General features: G+C 41.3%; 1 protein-coding gene across 1 annotated transcript in view; it reads right to left on the bottom strand.

The window, feature by feature from the left end:
- The window catches only part of CAB39 (calcium binding protein 39), an 86903-nt gene extending 69985 nt beyond the window's left edge, over positions 1-16918 (bottom strand). Inside the window, exon 1 of the mRNA XM_060015955.1 lies at positions 16559-16918. The gene's annotated coding sequence lies outside the window, so the exon portion shown is untranslated. The remainder of the gene's footprint in view (positions 1-16558) is intronic.
- Between the last annotated feature and the right edge of the window lie 2931 nt (positions 16919-19849).

The following is a 19849-nucleotide window of genomic DNA, read 5'->3' on the forward strand; positions in this document are numbered from 1 at the left end:
AGATTACTAAATTAAGTCAAACACGGAAAGTGTATTGAGGCAATCAACGTGTATGGTGTGCAGCAAAATAAAGTACTTCCATCACTGTTCTTCAGAGTCAAATAATTTCTATGAGTAACAATGGCCCCGGCCTCTTTTCTAACATAGAGAGATGGCTGTCACAGCTCCTCCATCACTCAAAGAGCTCTGACTCCAGCATGCAACTCCTATTCAGTCCCTGTCATTTGGTAAGTAAGGATAAATAAAAAATACTTCCAAGTTTATTCAACATATTTTTCAAGCCCCTATTACCTATGAGGCTTTACAGATACAAGGTCTGAATGGCTGTGTTTACAGAAAATATTTTTAGCCAGTTATACAAAATGTATTCTATTCAACTAGTGTAAAAAATACCATTCATAAATTAAAATAATGGCTGAATTATACTTCCAAACCTCTATTCTATTCCAATGTCTTCTAGGAAATTAGGAAAAACAACAAGAATACAACTAGGGGTCAGGGCATTTGGGGCGGGGGGGGGGGGGGGCGGGTGGGCGGTGCAGAGGCAAAGGGCACTTCACTGTAGCTGAAACAAACTGAGAATGATGTGATAAATCAAAATGCTACTCAATCAACAAACACTGCTGGTTTAGACTAAAAGCAGAACACCCAGCCCCTCCTTCTGTATTTCCAGGATTGTTGATACAAATGCAGTAGCTTTTTAGTCAGAGGTGGATTTCCTTTAGGATACTATGGTCCAATTCTTTACAGACTCCTCTGGGCCTTGAGGATATCTATGGCCAGAGGAGCTAAGATGGAGCCTGTTTTTAAGGCTAAAAAGAAAGATAAAGGACAAAAGAATAGCAAGAAATATGTGGCCTCAGGGCAGACAAATAACCAAGAAGTCCTTTAGAACTTGCATCTTGGACACCTAAACAAATCAGATAGGAGGCTAAGAATGCCAACAATCCTCACAGCTGGGAACATCATAAGGTCACTCTATAGGGTCATAAGGTCCCCAGCACCATCTCCTTCTGGCAACTGCCCCTCCCACCCCACACCATTAACACAGCTCCAATAGGAGGTGCTATAGTCCTGTAAGAACCATACCCCTGCTGTCCCCAGCAAAGTAACCTAGAGGGGAAGGTAGACCCCAGACTAAAGTGTCTATTGAGGGGCTGAAGCTCCATGAAAGAAATGTAGGTGACCAGGCTTTCTATCAGGTGGAGAAAGCTGGTCTGCAGAGAGAGGATGCTGGGGGGAGGGGGGCCACGACAGTGAGTAAACAGAGAAACGCAGTGGCAGATGGACACTCACAATAGAGTTTGTGTCCCTGGTGAGAACTCTTGGTGAGACCCCAGTGCATTTCTGCCTTGAGTGTTTGACTCCTCCCTGAGATAAACTTTCACTAAATCTCTGCCTTGTTGGAAGAAAGGGAGTTCCAAGTAACACAGGGGCTACTTCCTAGGCATCACTGCTCCAGCCCTGTGCCTCAGAAAGGCAACTCTAATAAGGGTAGGGCTTAGACATTGCTCTCTCAACCTTTTAGAGGCCAAAACTGGAGCAGTGAAGACTAAGAGTGGCACCATCTTTTACTCTACCGTGTAAAATGACACATTTCAGATCTCCAGCCCCACATACCTACTTTTGGGGCTGGAGATCTGAAATGTGTCATTAAATGACACAGGAAGTAACATAAAAAAATGAAAATGTGTAAATAGATATGTCCATTTATTGTCACAAACTGAGAATAAAGCTCAATATTATATAAGCAAATGCAAATTAAATGCAATTTTTTCCCATGGACATCCTAAAGTGAACTCTCAAGATGATTTTGTGAAACCCTTTATCTTTCCCTTGAAAACAGTTGCTCTGAAATGTGGAAGAAATATGGAAACGTTTAAGAATTAAAGATTACATAAATATATAAGTGTAGTAAATACAGGTATATCATCTCTTTAAACAGTCCTTTTAAGAAACCATAAACAAAACGAAAAGACAACCTACAGACTGGGAGAAAATATTTGCTAACAATGCAACCGACAAGGGCTTAATTTTCAAAATACACAAACAGCTCATACAACTCAGCAACAACAACAAAAAAACCCAATTAAAAAGTGGGGGCTTCCCTGGTGGCACAGCGGTTGAGAGTCCGCCTGCCAATGCAGGGGACACGGGTTCGTGCCCCGGTCCGGGAAGATCCCACATGCCGCAGAGCGGCTGGGCCCGTGAGCCATGGCCGCTGAGCCTGTGCGTCCAGAGCCTGTGCTCCGCAACAGGAGAGGCCACAACAGTGAGAGACCCGCGTACCACAAAAAAAAAAAAAAAAAGGGCAGAAGATCTAGATAGACACTTCTCCAAAGAAGACATACAGATAGCCAATAGGCACATGAAAAGATGCTCAAAATCACTAAGTATTAGAGAAATGCAAATTAAAATTAAAATGAGGTACCACCTTACACGGGTCAGAATGGCCATCATCAAAAAAGTCTACAAATAACAAATGCTGGAAAGGGTGTAGAGAAAAGGGAACCCTCCTACACTGTCGGTGGGAATGTAAATTGGCTCAGCCATTATGGAAAACAGTATGGAGGTTCCTTAAAAAAAACTAAAAACAGAGTTGCCATATGATCCAGCAATCCCACTCCTTGGCATATATCCAGAGGAAACGCTAATTTGAAAAGATACATGCACGCAAATGTTCACAGCAGCACTATTTACAATAGCCAAGACATGGAAGCAACCTAAATGTCCACTGACAGATGAATGGATAAAGAAGATGTGGTGTATACACACAATGGAATACTACTCAGCCATAAAAAAGAATGAAATAATGCTATTTGCAGCAACTTGGATGGACCCAGAGATACTAGTGAAGTAAGTCAGAAAGAGAAAGACAAATACCATGAGATCACTTACATGTGGAATCTAAAATATGACACAAATTAACTTATTTACAAAACAGAAACAGACTCACAGACATAGAAAACAAACTTACGGTTACCAAAGGGAAAAGGTGTGTGGGGGGGTACATTAGGAGTTTGGGATTAACAGACACACACTACTACATATAAAACAGATAATCAACAAGGACCTGCTGTATAGCACAGGGAACTCTACTCAACATTCTGTAATAACCTGCATGGGAAAAGAACCTGAAAAAAGACGGATATATGTATAACTGAATCACTTTGCTGTACACCAGAAACTAACACAACATTGTAAATCAACTATACCTCAAAAACAAATTTTCTTCTAAAAAAAGTCTTTTTCAGAGTTATATGGCATCCAACAACAACCATTTAAAAACTAGAACTCCACAACTTCTCTTTCTTCAGTAGTTCCTGAGAAGCTACACATATGAGTGGAGGAAGAGTGAAAGAGGGAATTGGGGCAAAAACAAGGTGTTTACACTTAGAATCTCTCCATTCAGATGTCTGACTTGAGGTAAAGCAGAACATTTTAGAGTTAGAACATCGGAGTTCTCATTCATAGAGAAAAGTCTTTTGGTTCAAAAGAAGAACCAGATAGCTGCCATGGCTCCAGAATAAATGTCTCAAAAATCAAGCTGCTTTAGGAGGAGACACCTGAGGATCTGAGAGACAACCCTGCTCCTTAAGCATCAAAAATAATAAATAAGTAAATAAGGCAGGGAAGGGGTCCAAGAACAGCTAGTTTTGCAATTGCTAAATGTTAGATGACATAATTTATCATCCAAACCAGGACAATTCAGGGAATAAAGGGTGACACAATGAATAATTATGTGAGGACAACAGGCATAAACCTGGACTTTTCCTGGCAAGCCAAGACATTTGGTTACCCCTACTAAACTATGGCCATCTTGCCTCCCCTATGACCAGCCAACTTTTCTATTTCATTTACTCTGATTTAGCAAAGGCAAAGCACCCTCCACCTACAGCAAGGCCTAGCAGGGTCACCTGCATATAAATACTTGTCAGTGATGACGAAAATAAGTCTTTCTTAGCAATATCTGGTATTTCAAATCAGCAAACATCTACAATTCACCAGGAAGAATATGCCCATGTCATGGAATAACTTAACTCTTGAATCTCCCACCAACTACTCTGCTCCAGGCCAGGTAGTCAACAATTTGCCAGTTCCCCTATGTCTTAAATATTATCCTGACTCATCCTATCCTGCTCTCATTGTTGAAGGGATCAGAACAAGCTGATCCAATTGATCTAATTTGCCCCAAAGGTTAATTGTACTCTGTATTTACAACATTTACATAGCATTTACATTGTATTAGGTATTGTAAGTAATCTAGAGATGATTTAAAATATACTGGCGGATGTACAAAGGTTATAGACAAATACTATGCCATTTTATACATAAGGGCATATTCTGGTATCCATGGGGGTCCTTGGAACCAACTCCGCTCAACCCCCGCCTGTGGATACAGAGGGCCAGGCTGTACATAAAATTGCCTTATCTCACGTCTCAACCCACCCCTAGTAGCATAAGCATTATCAGTTTTTAAAATCTCTATTTAATAGCCTCTGCCCCATTGTTTATTTGAATTTCTTTTATTTAGCCACTATCTGAATTGACTACTCATTTATCCAGTGCTTTTAGTCTTACAACCTGTTTGAAAAACAACATCTTTTAAGAGCTGAGAACATAAGATCTTATCACACCCAAGTTGGAATCCAAGACCCGCCATTTAGTACAAGTGTGCACAAAAGCTCTTGGGCAAAACATTTACTTTCTGAGTCTCGATTATTTACAAAATGATAGGATGACTATTAAATTTTTAACATGAATAAAATGCCCAGGGTAGTACTGAAAACACGGGGAGAGCTTACTAATAAATGGCAGTTATCAGTCTGTATGAGCTTTTACTATTACTGAAGTAAATATTAACCTTTTGTCTATCATTATGCAAAGTTTTTTCGCATATTTACCTTAGTGTCTTTTCCCTTTCAATCACTTGACAGCAATGGAAATAAGCCTGCTTCTCATCCAAAGGTCTGATAAATATTCAGATAAATGTTCTAATTTATGTTTTTATTTGTTTTCTCATTCTCCCATCAGATTTATTTTCATAAAGGGGTAGCTTAATTATCAAACTCGATTTTCCCAAAGAACAAATAACCAATTATCTAAAAATCTTTTGCTAAACACTCCTTCCTCCTTCCCCACTGATGTACGATTTCACTTATGTATTAGGTGCATATATACCTCTCACTGAACTCCCTAAGTTGACTTTTTAAAAATCTGACTGTATTCTCTGGCCAAGAATACACTAATTTAACTTGGGAAATTTTCTTGCTTCATAACATTCAGTACTCACATTCAGGAACATGTTAACTCTCCATTCTTAAGTCTTTTTTCACTCAGTTAAGTTTATACTAGTTTTCTTCAGAGATCCTAAACATTTCATATCAATCCCCCCAACTTAGGAATTTTATTTTTTGTTGCTATGATGAGATTTTTCTCCCAGTATTTTTATAACTGGGTATTGCTAACAAGAAAAATGCTACCAACATTTAAATATCTTTATGTGGTATACACCTATCTTATTAAACTCTCACTTTTAGTTTTTCAGTTGATTCTGTTGGTTTTCCTAGGTTTAAGATTGCAACATCTGCAAATATTGCTATTTTCCACCATTTTTTTCAAGCAGTTATACCTTTTATTTGATGCATTCTTGCATTGGCCAGGATAATATCAAACACCAAAGGTGTATGGCACGCTTGTTTCATTTTCTGATTTCAAGGGGAATTCCACCAATGTTTTCCCATTTAGTAGGTTGTTTGCTGTTGGTTTAAAACAGATATTCTTTTAAAGAGTTCATAATCAGGAAGAACTGTTGAATTAGCATTGTTATCTTGGCACATACTGGTATGATACCGCATGTTCAATGTATGCTGATACCAGACCTCAAGGGTTCAAAAACTAGGCTCTGTGACTTACTGGCAATTTATCCTTGGACATATAATTTAACTTCTTGGCCTAAATTTCTTCACGCATAAAATGAGGGTAATAATAACAACCTCTTTCTTAGGGCTGTTTTGAGGACTGTTAACTGAGATAATATATTAGAGCAATGCCTGGCACACAGTAAATACCAAGCGTTATTTGTCTTCTTTAATTAAGAGAATTTCCTATTTAATTAAATTTGCTGGTGTTTTACTGAGAATTTTCATGGCTATTTCCACAAGTGAAATCGAAACATAGTTTTCTTCTTTTGTAATGTCTCAGCAGGTTGTCTCTCTTATATTTTATTGTGTTTTTAAGAGTTCATGCTGGTTTTTAAACATGAATTTTATACCTCCTGGTATTTTTGTAGAATCTAGAATAAATGAGATCGTTTATTGATAAGTTTTTCAAGATTTTTAAAAGAACTTATCCTGTCTATATTATAGAGGTCTGAAGATTCCCTCCTTTTTTTGGTTGGGAGGCCACGGCCTTTAATATACATGTAATATATTCCATGATTAACAATCTATTGAAGTGCAGCAGCTCTTAAGACAATTCCTAAAAGCAACCAGTTCCACCTTTATCGTTAGCTCTTTCAAAGTTGCACATGACATACAAATTTAGAGCCACTGTCTTTCTCTCTGGTCACTTCCTTCCGGATGCACTGCTATGCCTTGTTCCTCTTCCCTATTCCTTCCTCTTCTTAACAACAACAAAAGCATCTGCAAAAGATAGCTGTGCCCTTTCCAAACACCTATGATAGCCTAGGCTAAGGGCACTCATCCCTCACTACATTTAATTTTAAAAGTGGGGGAGCTTTCATAAGATAAAAGAGAAAAAAGCTAACCCCCCCCCATAAGGTTTTAGCTTTTGTGAGGATGGAGTGCACTCCCCTACTGTCCAGTCCTCTTCCATCAACTTACTTCCAGTCACTCACTAGGTAGTCTTCAGGAACAAGAGCAAGACTAGCTCTTGGGTAAACAAATGGGTTATGACCAATCTTAAAGAACAGGGGTGAATAATTCTAACAATATAAAACTAGGAAGTATTTACTTTGCTGTGTGCACATACAGGAAGATGGTACCAGTTCTAGTTCCTCCTTGCCTACTTGAGAAGGCAAGGCACAGGGATGCGGGCCACTGTATCTGCAACTGATTTGCCAGATGCAGCCTAGGAAAAGTGTATTATTATAAAGCTATACAATAAACATAATACAATAAACATAAGTATAATAAGCTAAACATAAGCTAATACAATAAACATAAGTAAAGTGATCTTGTAAAGACATCAAAATGACTTCTAAGTCCTAAAAAATATTCCAACTTAAATTATACGATTTAACATTTTTCAGACAATCTCAAATATGAATGAAACTATGAATCCTTACAGATCCATATCTTGGCTACATCCTAATCCAACACACTTAATAGAATCCTATTAGGAAAAGAAATAGTTAATAAATGGACAGTAGCTTCTAGAAGTTAACACTCTGCTAAGGACTCACCCCTTTCTGGAATCTGTCCAGCAATCATCAAGTTCACTGTCTATGATTTGTGGATTCCACCTTTTCCTCTTTTGGAAGAACAGTACATTAGCTTCTCTCCTCTTCCTGCACAGCTCTCTCTCTTCACAGCTCCTCAAAGACCCCTGACAGCTACTCAGTAATGTGCAAGTTGTCTCAGTGTCCTAGGATATCACACATCCTGACCAAAAAAACTTGATCTCATCTGTTTCTGTAACAGAAATTTCCTATGTTCCAGGATGATTCTACATTTCAATACCTTGTGGTGAAGGCAACAGAGTATGGTGGGATACAAGTGCACCCTCCGGGACCAGGGTTTCAAATTTAGGGCCCCTTTCTAGGTGTATGATTTCAGACCAATTACTTAGTTTCTTTTTCTCTGTTTACTCAACTGAAAATATGGTAATGAAAATAGGATTATTAAAGGAGTAAATGAGGTAAATATATATAGCGGTCTTAAACTTTATACCAGCAGGTAACATATATGTGCCATGTTAGTAATTATTTATTCTTTTTACCTCATTCCTCTTACTTACACAAGTACAGAATCTTTATGCTTCTTTAATACTGACTTGGTCTGCCTCAGTGATGCTGATTAGAACCTCTCATTTCAGAAACTTCAGGTCATACTGAGGACAAATGGGCAATAAAAGAAACAACAGGAGAAAATTTAATTAGGGATGGACAATGTAAATGCCTCAACAGGTGACAAAAATGACTGAAGCAGCCAGCTAAGTTCAGGACAATGGAGAACAGTCTACAAACTGGATTTGGCCCCCACCATTGTTAATACGCTCTAAATGTTCCTTTTCTTAGGTCAGGACACAAAAATTAAACCCTCAATAGCATTATAAAATACTGAGGATGGGGGAATTTAAAAAATGCAGAAATGGAGATAAAACAGGAAAGAACAACTTTTACCTTGTTCTTCTTTTAGTGAACTACAACTATAAGAATACTAAATTAACCACTGATATAGGTATGTACTTATTTGTATTTAATTACATGCTATAAAGAAAGATTATTCTAAACTTAAGATACTGTTAAAAAATAGTTTAAAAAATACAATAATATGGCATGAAGCAATTATGAGTCCATTTACAATTAGGAGGCAAATCAACTTTAAGTGGGTCCTTACGGCTATTTTAAAGCTTACTATTCCAAAGGGCTGATATCAGAGCAAATGATATATCCAGCTACAGATCAAAAAGAGTTCAGGTTCACCTGAAGGCCACTTTAACACTTTCAAAGTCCTAAAATATTTTTGAAAGTGTGTACAGTGCAGAAGGAGTTTTATAACTTCAGTTATCATAAAAGCTAAAAGGTATTGGGCACTTAAAGCATATCAGACACATTATGCAAAGCACTTCTTACTGAATCCTCCAATCCTCAAGACTACTTCATCCGTAGGTTCTACTCTTGCTATTTTACAGATGAGAAAGCTGAAGCAGAATGGACACAGAACACCCTGCCCAAGAAAACACAACCAGAATCTAAATCCAGGAATTCTAAAGCGAGAGCCCTTCCTCTTCTAGGCTGAGCTTTAGTTTTCTCACTCACAAAACAGTCTTGACAGTATCTTCTCACTCTAAATCTTAAGAGTTTATAAATTCATGTAACCTCACAGTGTTTCTCGAATTGAATGGTGAATTATTTCAGTAACTAATAACATACATTTAAAAATAGAACAAAATAAGAAGTATCAGAACACATGCACTGTACATAGGCAGGCCTAAGTATTGTTTCATGAAACTTCTTTTTCAGTTTTGACAGTGTATTTATATATGTGCTGGGTCACTGATTAAAAATGGAATTTCTCACTGTGGGCTGAAGTTCAAAAAAAGGGGGGGCGGAGCTTGAAAAGCCACTCACCTAAAGCGTTCATTCTTTTACTTAACAAAACTGAAAATAAATTATTCCAACCTTAATTGAATTCCAACTTGCTGTAAGTAATCATTCCAATTAAAAAGTAAATGCTTTGAATTCCATACTAATAAGTATGGAAATAAGAGGTTCTCCCAAATTATGTTCCAACAGAACCCTCCTTCAAGGTGTTTGTGGGTACTTCCTGGGGAAAGGAGGTGTTCTTGTTACCAAATAAACTCGAAAATTGGGAAATACTGTACATTACATTTCCCTCCTGGACAGTCAAAATGCACATCATTAAAAACTCTGAAAAGCTCTGCAGAAAAACAATAACACGACCATCATCAAAAAATAAAAACTGATTAACTGTTTTTAATCCAATGCTTTCTAAACTTAAAATTTCTCTGGAACCTCTCCTACCAACTACTAATCTCTCATAAAACCATATTGTAAACAGAAAACCGAAAGATCTGCAAGGATCATTTTAATGACCTGAGTTTCTGTCTCCCTGCTGGAGAATCCAGAAAAAGTAAACTGGCTGATAACATGCCATCAAAGAGGGGAAGAGTTGTTTACCTGGACTAGGAAACCTCTGAGACTGACATATAGAACAGGACCCATTATAATGGGCAGTAAAGACTGCCTGTGGAACAAATTAATTCAGAATAGCTGTCTGAGGAGTCATAAATGCTCAGGGGTGGTGAATATCACTCTCATCTCTTATCAGTTACAGAACCCTGGGCTAGAAACCATCCTATGATCTAAGCCAGCCTACCACCCTTTCACAGGTAGAGGATTAGTACCAATTATAACCAAAGAATACTATCTTGAGCATGTTCTTCACATCTTCAAATCTGTTTCTACATGTTTGGTCTTTTCTTTTCCATTCACATTGCCTTTAGTTAATATTTTTCCTTTCTGCAAAACAAACAGCTCATAACACTTCACAACATATAGTATTGATACTTAAAAGTTGACAGTGAAACTAGATGTGAGGCTTAAGGATTTGTTAATCATTAACTTACTAAGCTTGTACTTCACAACCACATAACACTAGATCGTAACCATTTATTCATAAGTACAAAAGAAGAAAATTTGAAAAATAAATACATTTTGATGTAACATTACCTGAAGCAGAAAACTACTGCATTGTGAAATAACACGAGGCACCTGACCAACCAGAAGAAAAAAATGTAAAAGCATGGTTACGTGCCACAGAGCTCACGTAAAGAAACTGACTTCAAGACCACAGGCAAAAGGAGAGGTGTCCAGTAGAGGGGGGAAAAGCCTACAGAAAGCTTACACATAGGATCACTGAAAATAAGAGCAAAAGAGACTGAAAGGGCTTTTCGGTCTGGTCCCCTTAGTATAATAATGGGACGACTGAAGCCTAGAGAGGTGGAAAGACTTGCCCAGAGTGACGTGATTAGTGAACGAGTCAGGACCCAGCCCAGATCTTCCAATTCCCAGGCTTCTGCATTGCCCACTATAACACAAAGCCTCCCATCTTCTCTACAAGACCAACATGAAAAATAAACACTACTTACTGGCCTAATAATCACTAATCAAATTATGACTCTATACAACTAGAGCATTTAGAAGAAAACATCTCATTTTGTGTTACAACATGTGGTTGCTGCCTAGAAACCTATTAATACCCTCTTAGGTATACTTACAAACCTTCATTCTAAAGTACTAAATCAAAAGAAGTCAGCAAGAAACCAAAATCCTATGGACTGAGATAAAACTATGTCATATGAGAGAGTCATACTGTTTCCGGGAGCACACATTTTGAAGTGAGGCAAATCTGGGTTCAAATCCTAGCTCAACTGTTCAATGTCTGTGTGACCTTGGACATGCCCTCACCTTGGCTTCCATCTGTAATGATGCTGGGGGATAATACCACTTGATTCTTCACCTATTTCAACTTTATATTCATACAACTACCCCCCTTCCAAAAAAAACTTGTCATCTACATCATGATTATAAACATTAGTATATTAAACACCTTTAAAAAAAGGATTAAGTGCCATAAAACATTTAACATATGAATACAATCTTTGTAAATTTTTTGTGAAAAAATTCAAAGAAGACATTACTGCATAAAGTATAAAATTAACTTTCTTTCAAGCAAACTGGATAAAGAACAAAGAACCAGACTCTACATCAGTCCTACAACTAATAAGCAGCACAACCCTACGCAAGTGACTCCACCTCGCAGAAAACTCCACCAGTTACAGCTCAAAGTCAGCCACACCCCATTCCAGTTATGGTGCAGGAAGAACCATTCGGACTACAGGGTTCCTAAAGCTCTCTTCTACTTGAAACAGTGTAGCATCAGCACCATCACAAAACTCAGTATGAATCGGCCCTGTTCTAAGCACTCTAGACATAGTAACTCGTTTAATCCCCCTACAATCTTCTCAGATGGTCTGTATCATTCCTATCCAAGGAATCTAAGCTAGAGAGAAGTGAAGGAATTTGCCTGAAGTTACAGAGCCCATAAGAGGGCTGAGGGGTTCAACAATCCAGGAGTCTGGTTGCATCTGTGCTTTTAACCACAGGTAATACTGGCTCTCAGAATCCTATAAATCCCAGAGCGGGCCTTAAACTATAGACATGTAAACAGAAAACTGTTAATGCTATTTCTTCCTTGTGTCCAAATACAGCTGATACATAATCTACTGTGGAGGGAGAGAACAGTGACTAACATGTTAAGGGTACCCTGTAAAAGAAAAAACTACAGTTCATTTGACAAAGTTATAAAGTAGCAACTTAAGATCAAGCTACAAAATGTGTATTTTGTTTCTCAAACATGTTATTAAAATAATCAAAGTGTTGTGATATTTTAACATTATCATACTTCCTTGGTTATAAAAATTTATCTGCTGGATAATGCTCCTAAGGAATAATTATCATATAAAACCAGAATGCCACTAAATATTGGTTAACTACATTTTCTGCCTCTGTAACCATGCACAGGAAAATATATATATATACATATCAAGAAGCACACACAAACCTACAACCTAAACACTGTATTCTGAGTATGGAAATCTCAAATTAGACACAATGTACTAAGGGTTATGCAAATAGGTATGTGCCAGACACTGCCAACATAAACGGCCAGGGCAGGCTTGACCTCCCTCCTTTGGAGCTACTTCACACCTGACTGACTTCTTGCAATTCTCTGCATGCCACTCTTCCTTCCTCTGCCAACTTAACATCACAGTTGCTAAAAACCCACAATTCTGCCATCCCCTCACCCCTTCTATCTCAAGAGAAAAGTTAAAAGCACAGTGGCGCCAGGGAAGCTCAGTGGGGTAGAAAACAAATCACATTGGAGGACAACATACACATGCACACACATGCATGTGCACACACCCCCGCAAAATGCTGACTGCAATAAGCTGTTAACCTTAATTTCATCACCACAGTCTATCATCTGCCACCTAGTCTTGCAATAACTCTTTTCAGAATCCTTGGAAGGCCTAAGAAACAGAAGCAGAACAAACATTTAGCGTTTACTCCCAGACAAGTCTACTCTATAAATGGTGGTGGTACAAATATTTGCCTCACTGTGCTCTGCCCTCATACTCTGGACTGACAGGGTAGTGATTAGGTTCCAGTTGGATAGTCGTTTGAGTGGTGAGACACATAAGTAAGAAGTCCCATAGATCAATTCCTTCTTTAATTAAGGATGGCTCCAAACTAGCCTTCTCTCCAATAGAAAACAGATTACAGACTGATGACCAAACTGTTACGCAATGTTTAGGCTACTTGGCTTGATCTGCATTCACACAAACACAAGATCTTTATATCTCAATAATTAAATAACAAGACAAGTCATAAGCAACCTAACACAGAGTTTCTAAGATTTGATCTTCTTTTCCACAATTTCATCACACAACAAAGTTTTTCCAACATTTTGCCATTATATACACTAATCCACCTATCAGACTCCTGCTTCTATTAACACCAGAAAACACCCGTAAAATCAAATTTCTAAATAAAAGAAGCCATGGAAGACGGAAATTGATGTTTAAAATAGAGACACCACCAGAAAGGTAACCAGAAGACACTACCTGAAATGATGAAATCCTGCTGTATATATTGGATTTTGTATTTGCCTGCTAAGGTGAGGTGGGTGGAGGTAGGGGGGTGGGATTTGGGTTTGTGTCTGTATTTTATGACAGGTGGCACAACTGTGAATGATCAATGAACAACTCCTCTTGGAAAAAAGACGCTTGGTAAAATATGGCAGTAATTACAGAAATCTATAACCTACAAAAGTTGATCAAAAGAAAAATACATCAGTAAATATTCAAAAGTAATAAAGGATGCCTTGTGGTATACACATTTGCAAAATACAAATAAAGATTCAAATTAAACCATATTAGGACTTCCCTGGCGGTCCAGTGGTTAAGACTCTGTGCTTCCACTGTAGGGGGCATGGGTTCATTCGATCCCTGGTCGGGGAACTGAGATCCTGCATTCTCGGGGCGCAGCCAAAAAGATTAAAATAAATAAATAAAAATAAGACCAGATTATAAAACCAAGCCCCATACTTAAACTGGGCTTTCTCAGCTCTTCCTTTACAGTAACTTTATGAAAATTTATAGTCTAACTCAGCATCACACTTTAAATGCCATTAGAAAGAGAAACAGAGACCTCATTAATGCAGTTTAGACTGTAAAGCACAAGGGAAAAAACTGGTTTAAACAAGAACCTGCTAATGAACTAAAGTGATCTGCCTTGAAAAAAAAAAAGTCCCTTTTGTTACAGCAGCAAATTATTTCACAACAAATTCTATATTTTACTAAAGAAATACCGACAGAAAAATGAAATACACCTAGCCTGAATCTTTGTGATGTTATGATCAAAAAGTAGTTAACCTATATGGATGGCCTTAGTATAAAGACTATTTTTTAGGGGCGGGGGGAGATGGGGTGGAGTGGGAAGGGGAGGTGCATCACAGTGTATGGGAGATATTATACCAGCTATGAAAGTAACCTTTTTATAGTGCCTTTTAAAAAAAAGTACATCCACTCATATAGCAGAAATGTGTGATCTCTTCCATACCTGATGACAACACACATCCCAAGTAATAAAACCTTTCTTCATTCAACAAGCAATAGGATCCAAATCTTACAGAGAAGTTAAAAAATAGTCTTCAAACAAGAAGGCTTTAGAAAAATTTCCGTCCACAGCAACAGTTATTAAGCATGACTACTGCATTTTATCTGAGGTAAATAAGGCTATCTTGTCAGAAAAAATAATACACTTAAGAAGAAAGACTTCCCTTACACTTCAGTAAAACTATTTTTATATGAAGATATTCAATGACAAAAATGAAAAGCCTAAGAAAAGCTATATATGCATAGCTTATTTCATTATGTAAAAAAAAAAAACATAAAAAGACTGAAAAGGAAATATGCAAAAATGTTAATAGTAACATAAGTGGTGAGATTACATAAGATAATTTTTAAAAATTCTACAGTACTTCCTGCAAAAGTCTTTTTTTTAACTGAAAAAAAGTTGGCATTCACTTGTCATATAAACAAACAACAAATAAGTCCTTACAAAACCAACACAGGTTCTAAGCTGCTTCCATAGACCATACTTCTAGACTTCGAATAAAGGTGCTAATTATTTGCTAGTAATCTGGAAAAAAGGAACAAAATAAAGCCAAAGACTTTCATTTCTGGCTCTCCTATAAATATTTTCATAACTAAAAACTAATAAAGAAATTTTTACCTTTCTAAGAAAAGGTTCTATGTCCAACTTTCTATTTGTGACAATCTGATTTTTTAAAGCATCAGTTTAGACTGCTTTACACAAAAACCATCTCAAAGAACTAAGTTATGTTCAGTTCAGTAGTTCCAAAATGTAGACACCTAATACACAGTGCGAGAAGTTTTGATGCATTTTAGTGAACTGCACCAACAGAAACACCTCATTTTACACACACCTTTCCATTACTTCTTAAGAGCCTTATATCTAAAGAAGGTTTTTGCAAAAGGTCCTTTGCTTAGCCTGGACGTGGATTTATTTGAATATCCGGGAAGCTGTCAAAATCGATCTCAAACTGCATTATATTCAAGGCACAGAATGTCACCTCTTTACTGGGCCTCCTTCTCTCCTTTCTTTCACAAGAGCGCCCTTAATATCCCCTAGCTTACATTTCCGGGCCCATGAGTCACTGAGAAATCAGCTCTAAGTTTCCTTAAAATGCCACTCAAACGGCTCCTCTACAGCATTCAACGATCTGCCCCCCCCAGCAACTCTTTGGCCTACCCCCAGTCCCCACTGTGGCCCTACGCAATAAACTGCACTATCTACTATTTCTAGACTATACCTTTTTACCTTTGTCCTCTAGCTTTGCGGCTCCTCCACATACCGTTCTCTTCTGCAACCCTCCCCTCTCCCAAATGCCGTCGGGCCTTCAAGACCCGCTTTGTACCGCCTCGCCCAAGAAGCCTTCCAGATTTCTGCTAGGCGGAAGTGATCGATCAGTCCGGTCTTCCCTGGGTAGCTTTCTAGCATTCTGTAGTTCTTTCACAGGACTTATCATCTCCTTCCCGGTATCGTGGTTATTTGTGTACTAGCCTTATCTCCTGCACCACAGCGTAAGCTCCTCGGGGGAGGGGACCGCGGGCCCGGGTTCCCTTTTGAATCCCTCTGGCGCGGACCGACCAGGGCGCCTGCACGCACTCAGCGCGCAGGCTGGTTCAACCGAACTCGGGAACGCTCCGACCGCACAATTCCTAACCAGAAATCGGTTAGGCATTTTCCCGAACTGAAGAACGCAGAGATGCTATCCGCCTCCTGATAACAGGAAGTTTACCAGGGACCAGAAGCGAGGTGGCCGGAGCCCTTGTGCAGTGGGAGTGACAGTTACCCGGGCCCGCACTCCCCTGTCCTCCCGGCTCCGGCCGCAGACGCCCCCACGCCGCCAGCCCCGCCACAGAACCGCGGAAAGCTGGCAGGAGAGCACGGGGCCTCCGGAGACCCGGCCGCAGGCCCGTGGGCGCCGCGCCGGCGAGGACGAGAGGGTAAGGCTCCGCGAGGAGCCCGGGCCGGGCGGAGAGGGCAGGCCGGGCCGCTCCCGCCGACTCCCGGGCTGGGGCCGCCGCCGCCACCCGAGAAAATGGAGGCAGCCCCGGAGCCGGTGACGGGCCGGGGCAGGGAGGCGGAAGCCGGGCTGGCGTCCGCGCCTCGAAAAGGGTCGGGCTGGGGGCCACTCACGGGGCTGGGCCGGGCGGCTCCCTCTCCGCCTCCGCGTCGTCGCCGTCTCCGTCCTCGGCCGCCGCCGCCTCGGGCTGCTCGCTCGGTCCCCGCGGCGCGGCTTGGGCGCTCGGCCCCTCCGTTGTCTTCCGCCCGCTCCTGCTCCCGGTGACAGGATCCCGCGGCAGCAGCGGCGGCTGCGCGAGCGGACGGCGGCCCAGGGACTCCCGCGGCGGCCGCCGCACTGCTGCTCTCGCTCGCTTGCTCCGGCTGCGGCTCTGCTGCGGGGCCCCGCACAGCCTTCGCCCGGCTCCCGGAGTCTCAGTCTCTCCCAGGCCGCGCCGCTCCCCGCTCCCGGCCCGAGCCCGGCTTTGACGTGCGTCTGCGCAGCCGCCGAGGGCGCGACGTCGGGCGGTGCCGCAACGCGCCCTTCGGCCTCGGGCGCCCTCGGGCGGCCGGGCGGACTCGGGGCGTAGGAGTCCGCGCCGAGCCGCAGCGGGAGGGGGAGCAGACAAAAGCGGAAGCAGAGAACGGGAGTTCCTCTCCTTTCACCTGCAGCTTAGATGTTGGTGCTCAGCCCGGTCTCGTCATTCTAAGAACTCTAACCGAAGGAATCCTACGTCCACTGTCTGCGACCACTTCCTGAACTCTTAACAAAGCTCTATTTCTGCTAAAGGCCGGGGGCTGACTTGTGCAGACTCATTCCTTCCTACTTTCGAGGGACAGGTAACTCTCATTTTAGCATCCTCTGAGAGAGAGTGTAGAAAGTGATCGAATGACCCATATTGGTAGGATTCAAAAGCCTGGATTTAAATCTCAACTCCACCATTTAGTCGCTATGGGCTATTTCCTGTCCCTGTTCCTACGTTCCTTCACATACACTCACACAGAAGTATAATAGCATAGTACCATGGGCTTATGAGGTTGAACGAGATAATGCATCGCAAAGCTCTGACAACAGACTCTGGTACATAAAAATGCCATACATGTATATTTTCATTTCTTTCTGTTGCTTTGCTTTTAATTTGTAACTGAACAGCTATTTTTGAGTATCTGTTGTGTGCCAAGCACTGTTCTAGGTGGTGGGGCACTGAACGAAACATTACCTGCTCCTGAGACAACAAATAAACCAACATATGTATGATATCAGATGGTTTTTAGTACTATGGAGAAAAAGCACACAGGCTAAGGAGGCGAGGGAGTGCAGGGTATTGTTATTTCTAGCGCTCCCGCAGGGGGCAAGCTACTTGAAGAAAGAGCCTGCTGTGAGCTATGAGTATGGAAAAGCAGAAGGAACAGCAAGGACCAAGGCCCTGAGGTGGGGATGCCTTGGAGCCCAGCAAGGCAAGAGCCCTGAGGTGAGAGAGGAGAGATAAGAAGAGAGGGAGGCCATATAGACCAAAGTGAGGACTTTGGTTTTTACTCTGAATGAGAGTGGGAGATATTTGGAGGGTTTTGAGCAGAGAAAGGATGTGGTCTGACATTTCAAAAGAATTACTCTGGTTGTGGTGTGAAGTCCAGCCTGAAGGGCCTGAGAGTTTCATCCAGACCAGTTGGAAGGCTTTGGAAATAGTCCAGTGACAAGAAGACAGACTCAGCCCAGTGGAAGACTAAAGAAGTAGTCGTGTTCTAGACACATTTAAAAGGGGGAGCTGACATGACTTTGCTGAATTCTTTTTTTTTTTTAAGATAGATTTTATTCGTTTAAAAAATTTTTTTGTTTATTTATTTTTGGCTGCACTGGGTCTTCATTGCTGCGCACAGGCTTTCTCTAGTTGCGGCGAGCAGGGGCTACTCTTTGTTGTGGTGCATGGGCTTCTTATTGTGGTGGCTTTTGCTGCAGAGCACAGGCTCTAGGCACGTGGGCTTCAGTAGTTGTGGCACGTGGGCTCAGTAGTAGTGGCGCACGGGCTTAGTTGCTCCACAGCGTGTGGAATCTTCCCAGACCAGGGTTTGAACCCGTGTCCCCTGCATTGGCAGGCAGATTCCTAACCACTGCGCCACCAGGGAAGCCTGATTTTACTGATTTCTAAGTTTTTGTGTGTGTGTTTCTTTGTCTTTTGTTTTCTCAAGCAACTGGAAGATACAATTTGGGGAAATGGGGAAGACTTAAACAGAAACAGATATGAAGGGAGGAACTTGGAAATACATTTGGGGGCATATTAAGTTGAGCTGCCTGTGAGACACCCAAGGAGGGAGCTTGATGTAGAAGTCTGGGGTTTGGGGAAGAGGTCTGCACTGGAGATAGAATTGGGGGAGTCCTCAGAGTAAGTAAAATCTCAATACAGTACTCAGGGAGATCCTTTAGGGAGAGAGGGTTAATAAAAGACAAGGCCAAGGGTGAGCCTGGGCCTCAACACTGAGAGGTCAGGGAGATGACAAGGAACCAGCAAAGGATGCTGAGAGGAGCCAGCGTGGCCGGAGGAGATCCAGGAGAGGTTCACATGCGGGAAGATCAGGGATGGAGGATGGATCCATGGCTCTGAATGTGGCTAACAGTTCAAGTAAGATTAGTAGTGGTGATTGGTCATTGGTGTCAGTGCCACAGAGGTAACTAGTGGCCTTGGGAAGAGCTGTTTCAGCAGAAGTGGGTGGGAAAGCCTGACAGGAGTGGTCTCTAGAAAGAATAAGACCTAGAAAGACCTCTGTAGAGAGAATTGGGCTCTAGAATGAGAGACCATGGGTGCAGACAATTTTTTCATGAAGCTTTGTTCTAAAGGAGAGCAGAAAAATGGGGCAGCAGCCAGAAGGGAGAGTGAAGTCAAAACAGATTTTTTGTTTTATTTCATTTTGTTTTGTTTTGAGGATGGGAGCTGTTAGAGCCAGCTTCCGTGTTGAGAGGAATGATTCAGTAGTGAGGGAAAATTTGATGATGACTGGGGTGGGGCAGCATTTTGTGGAGAGTTATCCTTGAGTGAGCAAGTAGAGAAGGTTGCAGCGCACAGTGGCGGGTCTGGCCTTGGAGACCAGCAAGGCAAGCGTTCCCTCACAGTGACGGAGGACAGGCAGCCCCGGGGATGAGGTGGCAGAACGTGTGGACGTTTCCTTTGAGGGCTTCTCTTTTCTCAGGGAAATGGGAAGCAAGCAAGGTCATCAGCTTAGAGCGTGGACAAGGTGGAGGTGTTGGAAGCTGGAGGGGAGAGGGGAAGGTGTACAGACGGGCCAGTCAGCGGGATTAGTCTGTCTTTCAGAGGCCACAATTTGCTGGGATGGTGCCAGCGCAGGATGGTGGAGACTTGGATTCAGCCGGGGTTATTTTTGTTAGATAATTCCATGGAGAGAAAAAGGGGAAAGGAAGGCGAGAGTATATAC

The sequence above is a fragment of the Delphinus delphis genome, chromosome 7, assembly GCF_949987515.2.
Source record: "Delphinus delphis chromosome 7, mDelDel1.2, whole genome shotgun sequence".
Classification (NCBI taxonomy): domain Eukaryota; kingdom Metazoa; phylum Chordata; class Mammalia; order Artiodactyla; family Delphinidae; genus Delphinus; species Delphinus delphis.